Source organism: Typopeltis vanoorti, chromosome 20 (assembly GCF_054136105.1).
Source record: "Typopeltis vanoorti isolate ZY-2024b chromosome 20, IOZ_Tvanoo_1.0, whole genome shotgun sequence".
In the NCBI taxonomy this organism is placed as follows: domain Eukaryota; kingdom Metazoa; phylum Arthropoda; class Arachnida; order Uropygi; family Thelyphonidae; genus Typopeltis; species Typopeltis vanoorti.
In genome coordinates, this window is record NC_143568.1 from 38,630,827 (window position 1) to 38,649,772 (window position 18,946).

General features: G+C 37.9%; 1 long non-coding RNA gene across 3 annotated transcripts in view; it reads left to right on the plus strand.

Moving 5' to 3' along the window:
• LOC150095383 (uncharacterized) overlaps positions 1-18,946 on the plus strand; it is a 91,539-nt gene that overhangs the window by 36,625 nt on the left and 35,968 nt on the right. For 2 of the 3 annotated variants that reach the window (XR_016550062.1, XR_016550060.1), the window contains exon 3: positions 14,577-14,715. This is a non-coding gene — a long non-coding RNA (uncharacterized LOC150095383). Of the gene's footprint in view, positions 1-14,573; positions 14,716-18,946 lie in introns of all 3 variants that reach the window. The other variant, XR_016550061.1, reaches the window with a different exon arrangement.

Sequence of the window (18,946 nt, forward strand, 5' to 3'; positions counted from 1 at the left end):
TGGTGAATGGAGTTATGGGACTAAATGATAATGGAAGAAACACGAAAGAGTATAAATGAGGCAGTTGAAAGTAGTGATTAGGTAGCATATGCGAAAGTTATGCCAATGGACTGTATTATAGTGAGTGTGCTTTTAATATTGATTCCCTGATGATGTTCTCAGTGACTGAGATGAAATATAAGAATGATTATATGTGTTGTTTAATTATTTATGTCCTATTAATTCCATTAAACTCCATAATAGGTTCAAACTAGCACATAAGCCTAAACTGTCAATTCATTGAATTTGCAAGTCCTCCCTTTTCCAGTGGAAACCTGCCACACCCTGAAAAGGTAGGATTGATAATTAACCAGGCAGGCTGTATGTTGCACTTCACTGGCAGATTGGTAACCAAAGCCCATGTCAAACATAGGGCAAAATATTTGTGGATATGAAAAGAAAAAAAATAATAATAACCTTGTTTAATATAATTGTTCAGTTTTTATACATGAAAGAACATGCAAATATTCATGTACTTAAAATTAATAAAACTTTGCATTGCTTGTTTGTGAGGTGGGATGTTTCATTTGCATGTGGAGTAGAAAATGATGTAGTGAATGGAATTATGGGACTAAATGATAATGGAAGAAATATGAAAGAGTGTAAATGAGGCATTTGAAAGTAGTGATTAGGTAGCATATGCAAAAGTTATGCCACTGGACTGTATTATAGTGAGTGTGATAGGTAGTGAGAATGAAAGTGCAACTGACCTAGAGATAACAAAGAGCACTGCGAAAGTAATTCAGGATATGAAAGCAGAGTTGGCGAAGATGAGGCAAGAGATGAAGCAGTTGCAGAGTGGAACGAGGAGGAGATAACAGGTATGCATGGAAGAGAGGAAAGCTGAAATAAAAGATATCAGTGAAAGTGGTAGCCATGTATGTGGATTCAGTTATTAGAGATGTGGTTAACGAGAAGTGCATAAGGTTTTCTTTTCAGGGAGTAGATCTAGCAAAGTCATTGATGCACTAGATATGAAAAGAAAGCAAGCAAAAGAGTTAAATAAATTACACGATAACCACAGTAATTAACTTGAATGAAATAAAGGTACAAATATTTCAGACTAAAATTAACAGTACATTATCAGTGTAGACAAGCAGTTCAAAGGAATGGAATACAAAGTACATAACAGTCGGTAGATTACCAATTAAAAACTGTTGCTGTGTGCTGGAAATGAATATTATTAAATAATTCTTAAAAATTATTTCTTTTGATGGTTACATAAGATAAGAATCTCCCAAACTTTTGGGAGAGAGAATCATTTCAATTCAGATTTGGCCGATGTAAAAGGGCTTCGCAACTTTCTTTGAAAAGGCGTTCGTATTTAAACTTGCATCTATGAAGAAGACAAGCTTTATCCCACTGGATATTGTGTTTAGTGTCAGTACTATGTTGTGCCAGACCAGACTTTTGAGGTTTCATGTATTCGATATAATATTGATGTTCGTTCATTCTTTTTTCCACAGAACGGCCTGTTTGACGAAAGTATGTTAAATTGCATTCGCACGGTATCTGGTAAACGCCAGCTAATGATAAAGGTGCCAGTTTGTCTTTTGTAGATGGCAACAAGTGAGAAATTTTGTCGGTAGGAAAATATATGGGAATGAGATGATATTTCTTCAAAATTCTGCCAATCTGTTCTGAGATGCCAGAAATATAAGGGATTGGAACCCTGCAGTCTGTTGAAGAATCCTGAGGTGTTGGAACATAGGAATCAGTTATCTGCTGGATTTGATTAGATTGTAACCATTAAATTCCATTAACTTTGATAGCGAAAACTTCTTGTTTGTAAGCTTGAGGGAGAGGAGCACACTTTATGTGCTCTGTTAATTAAAGTCTTGATAACACCAATTTTTTGAGAGGTGTGATGAGCAGACTTTTGATGAATGTATCTGCCAGTAAAGGTAGGTTTTCGATAAACACTGGCTGATAAATTACCAGAGGCTGTGTGCGTATAAGAAGGATGTCCAAGAATGGTAAACTACCGCCTTTTCTTTTCTCATGGTGAACTGAATGCATAGGTGAAGGCTATTGATCTGTTGTAGGAATGAGTAAGTTCCTCTTCAAAATGTGGCCAAATAGCAAAGATATCATCAAAATAATGAAACCAAAGAGAGGATTGGGGGTGAATAGATGAGAACAAGGAGTCTTCCATATGGTTCAACAAATAGTTTGCCAAAGGTGGAGACAGAGGGTTACCCATGACAGTACCTTCAACTTGTTTATTGATCTTGTTTTTCCAGCTGAAATATCCTGAATGTATAACAAATTCAGAAATCTTTGCAATATCCAGAGGGTAATCATCATATAGTAAATTAACAGTTCAAATACATAATGGAATATTGGTAAAAAGGGAAACAATATCAAAGCTGACTTACAAGTCTGACTCTTGTATTTGTATTTGAATATTAGTGATTCTTGATTTGTTCAAGAAAATGTGTGGAATTTTTGATGAGAGATCTGGATTGTCCAGTATGGACAGTTGATCATGTGACAGAAATTTAGCAATTCTATAAGTGGGAGAGTCAATACAATTCACAATGGGTCTTAACGGGTAACCTTCTTTATGAATTTTTAGGAGGCCATATAAACGAGGAGTTCTTCCAAAATGAGTGTGCAACTTGTCCACAGTATTTTGATTCTGTTTGACTGTCTTTTGCAGTCAAACGGAATCTATCAAGAAATCAGTCATAATCCTACAAAATCCCAAATTAAACAAAACAAACACAAAAATTAAATAAAACAAACGTACTCAGATGAAAATCTCTGAACAGTGTTTGGAGCATTCTAACAAGAATAAAACTGATTTTGTGCATAGATTTATTATTATTATGGATGAGACTTGGATTCGTCAGTACACACCAGAATCCAAACAGTGGACAGAAGCCGGTTGTTCAGCGCCAAAGAAGACAAGGTCAATGCATCGGTGTTTTGGGATACTAAAGGCATTTTGTTTATTAATTATCTTGAAAAGGGTAAAACAATAACTGGGAAATATTATTCTGATCTTTTAACCAGACTAGACGAAAAAATTCATGAGAAAAGACCCCATTTGCAGAAGAAAAAAAATCATCTTTCATCAGGAACAATGCACCTACCCACAAAGGTGTTTTGGCAATGGGAAAATTAAGGGATCTGCACTACGAATTGTTGGAACATCCACCCTCTGACTTCTATCTCTTCCCAAAACAAAAACTCTTCCTCGCTGGTCAGCGTTTTTCTTTGAAGCAAGGTGATTGCAGCTGTGAGGGTATTTTGCAGATCTTACTGAGAACCACTACAGGGATGGGATAATGGTGCTGGAGCATCGCTGGAATAAATGCTTTTTTTATATTAGGCCCATATAAGAGAGGTTGGCTGGTCAACCTATAGTACATTAGTATCATATATGGGTAGTGGTTTGGGAAAGGAGAAACTTGTTTACATTTTATTTAAAAGCCTGTGTGTTGTATTCCTTGGGAAATACATTAGGGGCGAGACAATGAGCAAACAGTGAACCCAAAAAGATGCCATTCTGCAATGTATTACATCATTGCAAACCAATGTTAGATTATGCAAATTTTGCATTATATTTTTATATGTAAATGATGGTAATTTCTAGAATTCATTATCATATCCAACTTAATCTATGGAATTGTACATTAGAATAATTGTACATTCTTTCATTAGAAGCCAAAATTGCTACAACGAGTTCTCATAAGGTCACAGATTAATATGAGCAATGGAAATTACGTGCCCAGTAAATGATAGATTATTTTTTGTTCACTTTTTTTGCATTTACCAAAAGTGAATGAAGTATGTTAAAAAGAATAAAATTAAAAAAAAATACTGAAATTAATAAAAATGCAATGTTTTTTTTTCTTTTAAATAAGAGATGAAAAACTCAAATTTATTTACTAAATTAATAATTTTAAGATTTCTGTTGATTTACAAATCATAAAATAGCTTTAATTATCAAAAGCATATCCAAGTTTGTATTTAATCTTTTTATTATTTATTTTTTTAATGTTGGGCCCATACATGAGAGATTGCTTGATATAGTATGTTAGTACCATATATGGATAATGGGTTGGGAAAGGAGAAACTCGTTTACATTTGATTTAAAAGCCTGTATGTTGTATTCCTTGGGAAATACGTCAGGGGGGGGGGGAAGACTATTCCACAGTACCACAGTAGCAGGGATGAAGGAGGAGGAGGAAAAGAAACATGTTCTGTGGGTTTCAAGGTGTACTGTGAAAGGATGTTATGCATTTGCCATTGTCAGTTATGTGTGCAATGGAGGCAAAGTGTGAATCCAGGAGGTTAGCTTTTTTTGTGGGTGATGTTGCAATTGAGCCATCTAGGTATGATAGGGGTGGGAATAGTGTAGGGCAAAAGTTATGACCAATTGCCTTGGCAAGAGGCCAAAAGGCGTGTCTGCCATTTGGACATGCCACAAGCTTCGTGCTTTTTGCCCGTTCAAATTCTGTTTTAGAAACATTGATAATTTTCTTGCTTCTGTTTTGGGCTTCAGTATAGGCATTGAAGGAGGATGGGGTTCTTGATTTGAGCCCGATGTTGTATGCCTGATTTTTAATTTGTACAGCATGAACACATCTTTTGGAGAACCAGGGTTTAGTTAGGGGAAGGAAGTTCGGAGTAGTGTGGTGAATGTATGTTTTCATGCCAGTGAAGATTTCTTTGGTGATACGTTCAGTGCATATGTATGGACTGGAAGACAGGAAACAATAATCCAACCATGGAAATGAAACATAATAGTCTGGGAGACTGTTCCATTTGGCACTGTGATAATGCCAAACTACTCTTGTGTGGGAGTGACTGTGTAAGTGTTGTATGGGGGAGGAGATGAGCACTAGGTTGGAGAGGTCATTAGTAAGGAAGGGATCTAGGGTATTTGGGGAGTGGTTTTTGTTATCTGGTATTCTGGTCAGCTTTTGAACAATTTGTGTAAGGTCATAAGTGATCTTTTCTGTAAGATCTGTACAACTGGAAGAGGATAGCCAATTGGTGTTATGGACATTCAAATCATCCAGGAGGTTGATTTCGCTGTTGGGGTGTAACGTAGACTGCCTCCTCGTGGTGCACCCTGGATAACGCTAAATAGCCTACAGCGACAGATGGATGCGTACTCTCCTAGCAGGACTCACGGACACAGATTCTGAGAATCAAGAATATGGGCTCACTCTTAAAAATATGTCAATTGAACATAGAAGGCATAAGTAGGGCTAAATGCAAAGTTCTTACTGAGATCCTGAATTACCATCAAATAGATGTAGTTGTAAAACAGGACACTCACATTAAGGACAATCTAAATCTACTAACGAGAGGAAAATATATGGTTACAATATGATTAACTGCATAAACCATTTCAAATATGGTGTGGCAACATATATAAAAAATTACATTTCTAATTATAAGACCTGTGAACCAATCACCAGCAAGGACATATATAGTGTATCTATTATAATATCTGGTTATACTATAACCAACATGTATAAACCTCCCTTAGCTAAATGGCCTGATCAAGTACTGTCCCAGCAACAACATCCATGCATAATCCTGGGAGATTTTAATAGTCATCACTCCCTTTGGGTTATAGAAGGGATGACCTAAATGGTGAATTTCCATCCAGTTCACCACTAGTGAACTGGATGGAAAATCAGAACTCTCTATCTGATCTTTTATGCCAAAGATAAACTGAGCTTTCTCTTTTCTAGATGGGAAAGAGGATATAACCCTGATTTGTGCTTCTGTACTGCAGAAGATAATGGCAGCCAAATTCCCATTTCTAGGAAAGTATTAGACAGTTTTCCAAATAGCCAACATCGACTTATAATCTATAAAGTAGGCCTAAATATTCCAATCATAAGAACAGTATTAAAACCTAGGTGGAACTTTCTCAAAGCTGACTGGGACTCTTTTAAGAAATAGGTTGACACTGTAATAAGATTTATAAAGCCGACTGTAAATAATTACAATAGATTTGTTGGCATTATTATCGGTGCTGCCAAACGAACCATTCCAAGAGGTTTTAGGAGAGATTATATCCCAGGCTGGAACAGTGACAGTGAAAAACTGTATAAAGAATTCTCTACTAATAATAACTCTACAGTCACCACTGAGCTACTGACGTCTCTTGACAATACTAGAAAAGACAAATGGATTAAAACAATAAACAATTTTAATTTTACTCATTCCAGTCGAAAAGGTTGGTCCCTGATTAGGAAGCTTGACCCTAATACAAGGACTTCTGGTAAACTGCCCGCCATAGATCCAAAACGCATTGCAAAGCATATAGTCTCGATGACTAAATATCCTCAAGATAGAGTAGCTACGAGAGAGAGATGAAACAAAAACTAAAAAATCTTAAAACAGATCTTCCACCATCACTATCTGAGGCTTTCCCTTCCCACGAACTTACCCAGGCAGTTAACTCCTTGAGGACTCGGAAGGCGGTCGGACTCGATAACATCTACCCTGAATTCATTAAGAACTGTGGACCAATAATATCCTGGACTCTGGCATACTTCCATCAAATTTTAAAAGATCTAAAATCATTGCTGTCTTAAAACCTGGCAAAGACCCTACAATTGCTTCCAACTACCGTCCTATCACCTTGTTAAGCATCTGCCTGAAACTTCTCAAAAGAATGCTTTACAACAGAATTTCTTCAAGTATACATAACAGAATTCCACAGGAACAGGCTGGCTTCAAACCTGACAGAAGTTGTTGCAATCAAGTTCTGGTCTTGACAACCTTTATAGAGAACAGTTATGAAATCAATTGAAAACAATAGCGGTATTCGTAGACCTCTCTGCTGCCTATGACACAGTGTGGAGAGAGAGAGGATCTTATTTTATATCCCATCACCAAATCTAGCCAACCTAATTAATCAAATACTAGCAGGCAGATGGATATAAGTATCTCTCAATGAAACCAAAAGAATATTCTTTAAGATTAAAAATGGTCTACCTCAGGGGTCAGTTCTTGCACCATTGCTTTTTAACTTTATATTAGTGATATCCCAATGACAACATCATGGAGATTCATGTATGCTACCGATGTTGCCATTGCAATTCAACATTCCAAAAAACTGAGAAACATCTTAACTGAAGATCTGGCTGTACTTAATAAATACTTTAAATGATGGTGATTACAACCTAACTTGAACAAAACTGAAGTAGCATCCTTTCATTTAAGTAATATCCAGGCCAAATATATACCAAAAGTTTACTTCAGAAATAAACAGGTGAAATTTAACAATCATCCAAAATACCTAGGAGTTACCCTAGACAGAAGTTTGACATTTAAATATCATCTAGGAAATATTGCTGGAAAATTAAAAACTCATAATAATATAATGCATAAACTTGCTGGTACTTCTTGGGGTGCTGATGCCAACACACTGTGTACTACCGCACTGTCCTTGGTCTATTCTACAGCAGAGTATTGTGCTCCTGTGTGGCTGAACATTGCACACGCTTCTTTAGTTGATGTCTAGCTGAATCAAACTATGAGGATAATCTCTGGAGCTTTAAGATCTACTCCTGGCTACTGGCTCCCAACTCTCAGTAATATAGCCCCTCCCTTGCTCTACAGGACCCAAGCCTTAAGCAAATTATGGACAAAAATAATTGGAAACAGTTCCCTGCCTATCCACCAAGACATTTCCTTCCATACTTCACAAAGACTGAAATCCAGGCACCCTGCCTGGAGGAGTGCAATACAAATAAATGATCAGAACTTCGACCTAGGCAAGTCATGGGAAGAGTATTGGTTTCAACATACCTCCAATCTTCAAATTCCCATTTCAAATCCAACATCTCATCTGGAGGGCTTCAATCTCCCTAGACATGTCTGGACCACTTTAAATCAGATCAGAACAGGACATGGGAGATATAAGCATCTCTTGCAAAAATGGAGCTGGTCCAATACTTCAAACTGGATGCGGAAGAGGGATCCAGCCCATCAATCACATTGTACTTGAGTGCCCTATCTACTCATTCTCAGGTTCTAAAGAGGACTTTTTTAAACTGACCCCAGAATCCTTGGAGTGGATCCAGGATTTAAGGATTAAGCTCTGACTCTTGATTCTTTTGTATGTTTAATCATTTCAACCTAGTGTATCCCTTTTAATATGATTTTTACAATTGTTTTTATGCTGTTTTTATGTAATTTGTGTGTATTATCCTGAGACCTGTACATCATACGCTAAATAAATAATAAATAATAATTTCTCTGTTAGGAGAGTGGGACTGGAGAAAATTAACTTTTAGGGAGAGGAAATGAAAGAGCTCAGGATGATTGGTGGTATTAGGAGAGCGATAGAGACAGCAGATGAATTTGACTGAGTCGGGGGGGGGGGGTAGCTTCAGTCAAAGAAGGTCAAAGTTGGGCGATTCTTGGTTAGGTGCTCTCTGGCAGGGTATGTCTTGATTTGAGTTTCTGTTAAAAAAAAAAAGTAGGTGGGGTTTGGTGGACTGCAGATGGTAGTGGATGCTATTAAGATTGGAATTGAGGCCACAGATGTTGGTAAAGTGGATATGCAAGGTTCTGTGAGGCATGGATTTGACTGCAAGGGTCTTCCACGTTTCCTATGCAGTGCCTGCATACTGGTCTCCTTGGTGGCTACTAGTGGTGTCACTTGGTGTTTGCACTAGTTTGGTTTGTTTGTAGTCTATCATCCAACTGTTGTTTCCATTTTGGCGTTTTTCTTCTAGTTGTCTTCGGAGTTGGTGTCTTTGTTCTTTCTGGGCAAAGGTTAAATCAGGTGAACACATATGCGTGACTGGGGGAAAATGTCCTTTAGCTTGTTGTTTATCACTGTTATAAATTTGCATGTGTTTGTTGGTGTGTCGCAGGTCACTTTCACGAGATGTGGAAAGTTTGTTCCGTCCTTTCTTTTGTTTATGGGTCCGAAGCGATGGCATTTGACGATCTTTTTGGGATTGAAATTGAATTCTCCTGCTAGTTTGCCGACGTCTTCTTTTAAGGATTCACCGTTTTCCATCGGAAAGTTCAGGATAATTGCATTGAATCTCCTATTTTCGGCCCTGAGCGACTCGTGTACTGTTGATGTGATTAGTTCATGAAGTTCGTTAGCGGGCATGGGTGCACTTGCGCTGGTCGTCGAGTGTCTTGAGCTTAGTTTCCAACTTTCTGATTTTGGAGGAGAAAGTATCTATCATAGTATTAAGCTGCTGTTTGAGATTTTCAACTTTCTTGCCTAGGTTTAGTAGCTGTTTTACAGAAGGGAGGACTGGTTGAGATCGGTAAAGAGCTTGTGGTCCGATTCATCTATTTTTGCACAGGAAGTATGCAGCCAGTTGCAACAGAAATTGCACAGTATACCTTCTTTCTTTCTTTAACTTCGGTTTCACAGCTGCTCCACTTTGTGATGTCATTTGGTTTGTTGGCGATCGGCAACGCTACACTGACAGGACTTGAGGTAATCTTCTTTTGTTGGGCTTTGTTGCCACCATCTTTACTTCGCACAGTAGGCATAGCGCTTTCACGTGGCTGTTTTTTAATTGTAAGAAATAGCTGATTTAATGGACTATGGGTATACTTACAAGTTGTGCTGAGGTAATCGGCTCCTTAGTACCCTCCATTAGTTTTTCGTTTATGTTTATTTTGCACATAAAACACTTGCAATGAAATGTGGGAGCACAAGTTTAATGTAACTTATTCACAGGTGCCACCTTTCATTCAATCGAAGTGTTCAAGTGTTAGTCTTAAGGGAGATTATGTTGAAAAATAAAAATAATTTTGAAATTATAAATTCCTTTTTTTTATTGTTAAGCCGAGAACTTATCAGACCACCCACACACATATATGTGTGTGTGCAAGAAAGGATTGGTATGACAAGAAATGTTGGGGGAAACAAACAGGTCTGAGGAGAGGTGTAAGTGATGATAGAGAAGCGTGACCAAGGGTATGGAGGAGTCCTATTAGGAATAGGGTTAGTGAGACTTATTTTAAAACCAGAAATAAGCTAATATGTATGTTTACCAATGCCAAAAGTATTGGAAATAAAATTATAGCATTAGAGTATATTTGTCCCAAAATTGTTGGAATAAGTAAGACATGGTTAGATGAGGATGGCATTCTTACAGGAATAGATGTGATTTTTGTGAAGACAGACAGGACAGAATTGGAGGAGTGGTTTTGATGGTAGCAGAGGAGTTATCCCTATCTAAAGTGGAGAGGAAAGGAGCAAAACAGTAGCAGTCGTTTTGAAGTAATTTTTTGCTATCTCCAAAGAAGTGTGAGGTAGAAGTGAACAGAATGAAATACCAGCTGGGTGTTGCTTTAGACCTGGTAATGTGGAGGGGTGAGAAAGAAGTGCATAGGCAAATTAAACTAGTTTAATAAGAAAAGAGAGATCATTATGGGTGATTTTAATTATAGCAATACAGATTGAACTGGGTAGGATCTTCCCCCCACCTCCAATTGCTATCTCCAAAGAGAACAAATCTGTTGAGTTTTTGAGGAACAACTACCTTAGGCAGTACATAACTGAGGGTATATGGGAATCAAGGATCTTGGATTTGATTACCTCACCAGAGGATGTTATTGTTGGGTTGTGGTCAGCAATATGAGTACTTTTGTAAGAAAGGGATAGATGTGGAACTATAAGACTGATGATTATGACAAGCTCAGGAGACACCTATATCATGAAATGAAGAATTCGACGGAAAGGAGATCAGTGCTTCTTAGGACCTGTCTGGCAGAGGCAATGTCTGAATACATTCCAAAGGAGGTCAAATAAGGCGGTGTGAAATGGATGAATGAAAAGATGAAACGTAATTTGGAAGAAGACATAATGGAGGCAGCACAAGATGAGCAGTAGTAAAAGTCTGTTGCATGAGGAGTAAAAAGAGCAAACAAGATCAGTAACTCACTTGGTAAGGGTATCAAAAGTGCAGTATGAGCAGCGGTTCCCTAGGATTTCTTTTGGCCTCATTAGGCCAAAAGAAATCCTAGGGAGTTTTTTTGATATGTAATCAGTAGAAGAATGGTTATGAAAGGATGTTGCAGGGAAAAAAATGGTGAGCTGAAAACCACACAGGAGGATATAGTAATGATGTTAATAAGCAGTTCATAAAGATATTTCATCCTTATGAAAATAATATGCAAAACTTGAGAGCAGTGAGGAAGGAGGAGGAGCCACCGATGGTGAGTGAGAGGAGGAATATAAGGAATTGAGTACTTGATTGTATGTCACTGCGTGTGTTCCTACATATCAGTGTTCTCTGCATCATTTCCATAACATACTGCGCTGTCCTCACAATTTTAGCAAAGGCCAATCTTTTTCTGGAGAGCTGTTGATCCAACTGTAAATCCTGGTAGGCTAGTGAGGAAGGATTTACAGTTGGATTGACAACAATGGACAGTATGGGTTTGCTAACGGAAGATTGTGGTTTTGCAATCTATTTATTATAACAGGATGATAGATATTACACGAAGGGGATGCATACACAGTAGTATATTTAGATTTTTTTAAACGTTTGGTAGATTTCCAAATGACAAGTTGGTAATTAAACTGAAACGGGTGGGATTAGAATAGTAGATTAGTGCACTGGATGGGAGATTGGTTCTCTGATAGGTATCAGTAAGTTGCATACATGGGAGACATATTCCATAAGAGGATAGTCACAATTGGTGTGCCCACAAAGGTCTGATTTGGGGCCATTTCTGTTTAATTTATATGTAAATGTTATTGGAACTGAATGGTGAGATACAGTTGTTTGCAGAGTTGGGAAGAACTAGAGGAGTTGAATGGATGTTGTAGCCTTGCAAGTGAAATTGAACAGATTTTATGAATGGGCAAAGGAATGGACTGCCAGTTCAACATAGCAAAGCGTAAGGTTTTAAAGTTCAGTAAGCACAAGTGGGATGCAGAATATAAGATTGGTAGAGATATCTTAGAGGAGATGAGGGATCTGGAGATGGTGAATAGCGACCTGAAATTTCGGGGACAGTTTGCTAAAATTGTGAAAATAGCACAGTGTATTATGACAATGTGAAGGACATTGACATGTAGGAGTAAGTATGTTATGATTCCACTGGATAAGGCTTTGATTGTACCACATGTGGATTACTATGCAAAGATTTGGTCACTAGATTTTCAAAAGGATGAAGAGATGTTATAAAGGGTTCGGGGGTGATTGACTAGGGTGGTCTCTGGAGTGTTGAGTATGAAGACAGATTGAGGGAATGCAAATTGCAAAGTCTGGTGGATAAAGGGGGGGGGGGGCATTTATTGAGACATAAGTTCATAAGGAATTATTACTGGATTGTGGATCAGTGTATAGAGATGGGAGGGAGGGTGAGAACAAGAATCCATCCCTGAAAGCTATACAAGAAGGGGTGAGGAAATTTTTTTTGCTTAGAGGGATGGAGATAGTGAATGCTTTCAAGTCATGGTATGACAAGCTCTGTGTATGTGATGGAAGGCTTCCCACAATGAGTCATTTGATTCCATGGAGGTCTGATGACGATAATACGAGGATGGTCTGTAAAGTTCTCGGCCTAACAATGACAAAACGAATTTATAATTTCAAAATAATTTTTATTTTTCAACATAATCTCCCTTAATACTAATACATTTATTCCAGCAATGCTCCAGTGCCATTATCCCATCCCTGTAGTGGTTCTCAGTAAGATCTGCAAAATACCCCTCTACAGCTGCAATCACCTCTTGATTTCAAAGAAAAATGCTGACCAGCGAGGAAGAGTTTTAGTTTTGGGAAGAGATAGAAGTCAGAGGGAGCCAAATCTGGAGAATAGGGTGGATGTTCAAACAATTCATAGTGCAGATCCCTTAATTTTCCCATTGCCAAAACACCTTTGTGGGCAGGTGCATTGTCCCGATGAAAGATGATTTTTTTCTTCTGCAAACCAGATCTTTTCTCACGAATTTTTTCTTCTAGTCTGGTTAAAAGATCGGAATAATATTCCACAGTTATTGTTTTACCCTTTTCGAGATAATTAATAAACAAAATGCCTTTAACATCCCAAAACAAATATGCCACGACCTTGTCTTCTTTGGTGCTGAACAAACAACTGGCTTCTGTCCACTGTTTGGATTCTGGTGTATAATGGTGAATCCAAATCTCATCCATAGTAATAAATCTATGCACAAAATCGTTTTATTGTTGTTAAAACACTCCAATAACTGTTCAGAGATTTTCATGCGAGTGCGTTTTTGATCTGCTGTGAGCAAGCGCGAAACCTAGCTTGCACAAAGCTTTTTCATTTGCAATTCATCAACAAAATAAATCCTACATGTTCTTTTGAAATGCCTATAGTCTCAGCGATTTCACACACTTTGACTCGCCAGTCATCCAATACCATATCGTGCACTCGATCAATGAATTCTGGTGTTGTTACACCTTTTGGGCGCCCTTCACATGGATTATCTTCAAGGCTTATATGGCCATGTTTAAACTTGGCAGCCCATTTCTTAATTGTCGAAAACAAAGGAGAAGATAGCCCATAAACGTTTATGAACTTTGGGGCACCATCATCATAAAAAAAAAAGTAATAATATTAGTCGAAGTAATAGTACAAAAAGTTGCAACTTTTTTGGCAGTAAGTATAAACTGCTTTTAACAATAAAGAATTTTGTGATGCCTTCTTGTCTTACAATGCACTGATATGATAAAACTGGCCTAGGAGCGTCACATACCCTTAAGTCGGCACTGTCATTTAGCAAAATGACATTATTATATTGGATGTCATTAAAGAGTACCGTATTGCTGTCTGTCCATTTCAACTTGAACCACCTTTTTAATATTTTATCTACCACTCCAAGGCATAAGAGTTGCCAATTCTCATGTACCTTCTCTACATACATGTATGTTATCCCATCTAATTCCACTACCACATTCACATCAGGATTTTGTGTTATACTAAATACTTCAATTGTATCTATCCAATCATGTCAGTCACATGTATGTCATCCAAGAACTGGAGATAATCCACAGTAAACTATTGCTTTTTAAGTTAGCTTTTTTTTTTTTTTTTTTTTGCTGTTAACATCTTTCTACAATCTACATCATTAAAGATATTATTTGTTACACAGCAAAAGAACTCTGTGAAATTTCTCTTGTCCCATTTTTTTGATACCTACACCAGAGATTTTAAGATATATAACATGACATTGCTGTGTGTGTGAGCGAGCAAATAATTAGAGAGGGAATCTGCTAATATGTTTCGTGAAAAGAAGTGGAAGACCTTCAAAGGATAAAGATAGGTGAATGATTAGTTCAGCAAGTCTGGAGCTGAATGGTATATCAAGGTTGACCAGCAGTTTCCTGTTTGTACATGTTTAGAAGGAAGGGAAAGAATGGTGGTGGCTAGTTTAGCAAAGCAGCATCCATGAAGGTACTTATTCAAAAGACATTGGATTTGGGGGGGATTATATTTTTTTTTTTTTTTTTAATTTTTTGTTGTATTTTTATTTATTTTTTGTTTTTGTAAATTTTTTAACCACTGTAACACTATAGTTTTTTTATGTTGTCTTTCAGTAGTAAGGGTATGCAGTAGGGATGAAGGATTATGGATACAAATCTCATGCCAGGAGTGTTCAGATCCCAATCTATGCATGGCCCTGACAGTTCTTCCTATAAGCTGTTATTCTTGGACTTCCTCCAGGCAAAATCAGGCAAAGTAAGCAGCAGCAGAATGATTCACCTCCTGATCAGGAAGTTCACAAAGTATTACCAATATTAGGTCCCATTCACTATCTAGCTGATGGCATGCAGAAATCCTTGACATAGCTGCACCCTGAATGGTGTAGGTGCTGGCTTCCTAGTTCAATAACACTAGACAACACACAATTGCCTCTGAAATGAAAATAGTGATTCTTTACTAATTTCGATGTGCTGAACACGAAAATGACAATAAAATCTGTCGATCGGTCCTAGTTTAGGAGACACTCAGTCCACATTGTGTACATAGGTATCATTTGACAATGCTATTTCAATCTCCTGATTGTAACATATTGCATCAGCCAATCATACACAACATCCCCAGGATCATTGGCTGATGCAATACAGTTGAGTCATGATATTTCATTCATAAGATGATGCAATTATTAGTATAAAATGATATTTCATAGGATAAGCAAGTGTTTGTGTGACTTCCTGGGCTACACTCCCATTTACTCCTGTGTCATAAGTACTACACAAGTACTACCCTGCAGTGTAATCCAGTAGTAGTGATGCCTTATACTTGTATTAATAGTGCAAATAACTTTTGTTACATTTGCAGGAAGTAACTTTGCAAGCCAGAAAAAGGCCATCACTCCATTAGTGAAAAAAGGCATATCAGTTTTATTTTGAATGTAAGATCAAGGACCAGGACAAGGCCTAGTCCCCACACATATGCTGCCAAGTACATGTAGTAGAAATCTTCTGAAGTGGCTGAAATGTGGTAAAGTGTTGATACTGTTTGCTGTTCCTACAGTTTGGAGGGAGCCATGCATTCATACAAATGACTGCTACTTCTGAATTGTACTACCTGTTTTGGGAGGCATTACAAGGAAAAAGAAGTGGACAGTAGCATACCCGAATGTACCATCTGCTCTCTGGCCAGTTCTGCATGACGAAGGATTTCCCGTTCTCAAATCTCTGAAAGAATTTTCCATCGATTTAGAGGACAATGCAGATGGAGGCGAATTGATGTTGAGTTCTCCTGAGCCTTCGCCATCTAATGATGATCCATGTGTCGGCCATGGTGCATCATCTGCACCACACATTCACATACAAGAACTGAATGATCTTGTTTGCAATCTGGAGCTGTCCAGGGCCAAAGCAGAGTTACTGGGATCAAAACTTCTATAATGGAATCTTCTCTAGGAAAATGTCCACATGGCTTCATTTCGCACTTGCATGAGCAGTTTGCACTTGCCTTCTGAAAGGAAGATGACCTTGTGTTCTGCTATATGATGTAGCAGATCACCTGATAAATGCCCTTTGAATCAAACATGACCCACATGAATGGCAACTATTCATAGACTTGTTGAAATTGAGTCTCAAGCAGTGTTGCTGCATAATGGAAACCAGCTTCCATCCGTTTCAGTCGAACACGCTGTCTACATGAAAGAACCCTACGACAACCTAAAACAGTTGGACTGGTTTCAATACAGCAAGTACGGCTGGCATCTCTATGGTGACTCGAAGGTAGCGTCTATGTTGATGTATCTGCAGCTGGGATATACGAAGTAGTGCTATTTTTTGTGTGAAAGGGACAGCTGAGCAAGGACTTTGCACTGTGTGAAGAGAGACTGGCCTGCGAGGAAATCTCTGAAGGTCAGAGAGAAGCATGTGCAGCACCCAGCACTGTCAGAAATGCAGAATTCTGCTACTGCCCCCTACACATCGAACTCAGTCTGGTAAAAAAAACTTCATAAAAGCCATGGACCAGACTAGATCAGTTTCCAAGTACTTGGCTGACAAATTCCTTCAACTCAGAAAAGCAAAAATTAAAGAAGTTTTTGTGGGTCCTCAGATCTGAGAGTTCTTCATTCATGAGATGTTCAATAACCTACACTGTGATGAGAAAAAAAAAAGCTTGGGATGCGTTTTTGTCTGGTGTCAACTAACTTCCTTGGAAATGTCAGGGCAGAAACTACAAGAAACTGGTTGAGGACATGTATCTCTATATCAGAAATTTGGTTGCAATATGTCTTTAACCCTCTCATGCACATGTCCACTGTGGTGGACGGCTACTATTGGTTTTTTAATCACCATTTCAGAAATTCGTGCATGAGAGGGTTAAAAATACACTTGAATTTCTAAATTTTGTTGTCCAGATATGGTGAACGTTTCCATCAGGAAATTATGATGGAGAAATTATACCAAGAAAAGTGGTTCACTTCCATATTGGCTGACTACTGTTGGATGCTCATTAGAACGATCTATACAAGTAACATCAGATGTAGAAGTGGGCGTTTACCAGTATGTATAAGTACGTATTACTCTATTATATAAGAAACTATTATGAATCTCTCAAAACTAGCCAGTTTTGTATTTTCATATTCGTGTTCGGCACCTCAAAATCCATAAGGAGTGACTAAATTAATCTTGGGGCATGACTGTAAAATTTTGTTGTCCAGTGTAAGCATTCCCTCCTCTACTTTCTTTTTACATGCACTGCATGTAAGAAGAAAGGAGAGGAGGGATCACTTGCTAATTTCTTCTCATAATCTGATTTTTCCTCCTTTACCAGTTATCACATTTCTTGTGATATTTCTTAATTTATCTTCTATCTCTGGAAATTCAATTTGATATTGCTGACATCATTCCCTTAAGAGTTTCTGATGCCATGATACCTCTCCATATTTAAGTTTGTTATAATTATCTGATCTCTAGTAGTTGCACATTTTTATGTATTTATTTTTTATTTGAATTTGATCCATGAATAGTTGTAAACTTATATAACTTATCAGTATTGTTGGTAGTTTAAGAGTGTAATTTAGAAACTGTACTCATGGAATTTTGGTAGGCTTTCACTAAGCAGAATGGTGATGTCACACATTACAGTCAAATTCATGTACCACCTACGATCATACATATTCTCACAGCAAAATTTATACTTATGTTTGTTGAATTGGAAACTATCCACTTGACCAACCAGGCTAGCAGGGTATCCCCTCTCATCGAAAAATATCAGACTTGTGCATGTTCCATGTTAAGACCACACAACACCTTTCACAGGATATACTGTAAAAAGTCCACCTAATGCCACCATAGCAAATGCAAATATGAGAGAATATTATTGGAATCTGCTTCATCTTTAAGAAACTATCAAAACCTTAACAAATTTGGGGACATGAAACTGCCTCAAATTTGGGTGTGTTCATCCTCAAAACATCAGCCCACCGAGAGGCATTATTTAGAACTGAAACACCTATCTTTGTTTGCCCTGCTTCAGTCTCTCTTATCCAATGTAGTGCGTGTATGCACATATCCTTCTGTATATTGTTTCCTGATGATGGCAATTTGACTTGACTGAAATACTGAAGTATTACTTAAATTATTCTAATTAATATACAGGGTGATCAAAATTGAAGTATCCCTGTTTAAGGCCTTGTGGAGGCCCCTTCCCTCCCAAGTGATCCAAACACTATGAAACTTTGCAGGAATACATTGTGCATCATGCGAAACTGATATCTGAGGGATTAAAAAAAAAGTAGTTCCAAAAGTCACCACCAGTGGAATGCCAGCCTGGTTGGCCAAGTGCTTAGCATATCTGCTCTCCAGCCAAAAGGCTGCAGGTTCGAATCCCTCTGTGGGTATGGATATTTGTGATTGTCTGTGAAAATAGTGGTGGTGGTGGTCGGTGGTAGATGGTGCTGGCGTAGATGATGAAGGTAGTTGCGATTAGTGGAGTGGTGGAGACAGAGAGCTGTAGAGTAGGTGCCCTCCCTCAATGAGTCCTTGGACTCCCTGGAGGTGTTATGTAATAATAATAAATGCAGGAAATTTGCACATCATGCAACTTGGCAAGTGCCAGAAGGGTTTAAAAAGATGGACATGGGATACTTCCCTTCATTATGGTTGTGAATATCATTATTAACAACCCGATAGTGTACCTCATTGACATTTATTTGGGAAATTTCATCTCCCAAACAAATGTCGATCAGGTCCACTATCTCCATGTGCTCTGTAACAAGTGATTAGTTGTTTTGATCACTGTCACCAACTGGAGGCAGAATAGTTATGTCTTTAACTGAAGCACCCTCTGACACTATAATCAAATCTAACACTCTTTGACCTCGAGTTCCTTCTGTCACATGCTTCTTGAGGAAGTTGTCCCTCAACAGTTCAATAAATTCATTTTCATTCTTCTCATGAGATTCTACTGCTATCCAATCAATATTTGGATAATTAAAGTC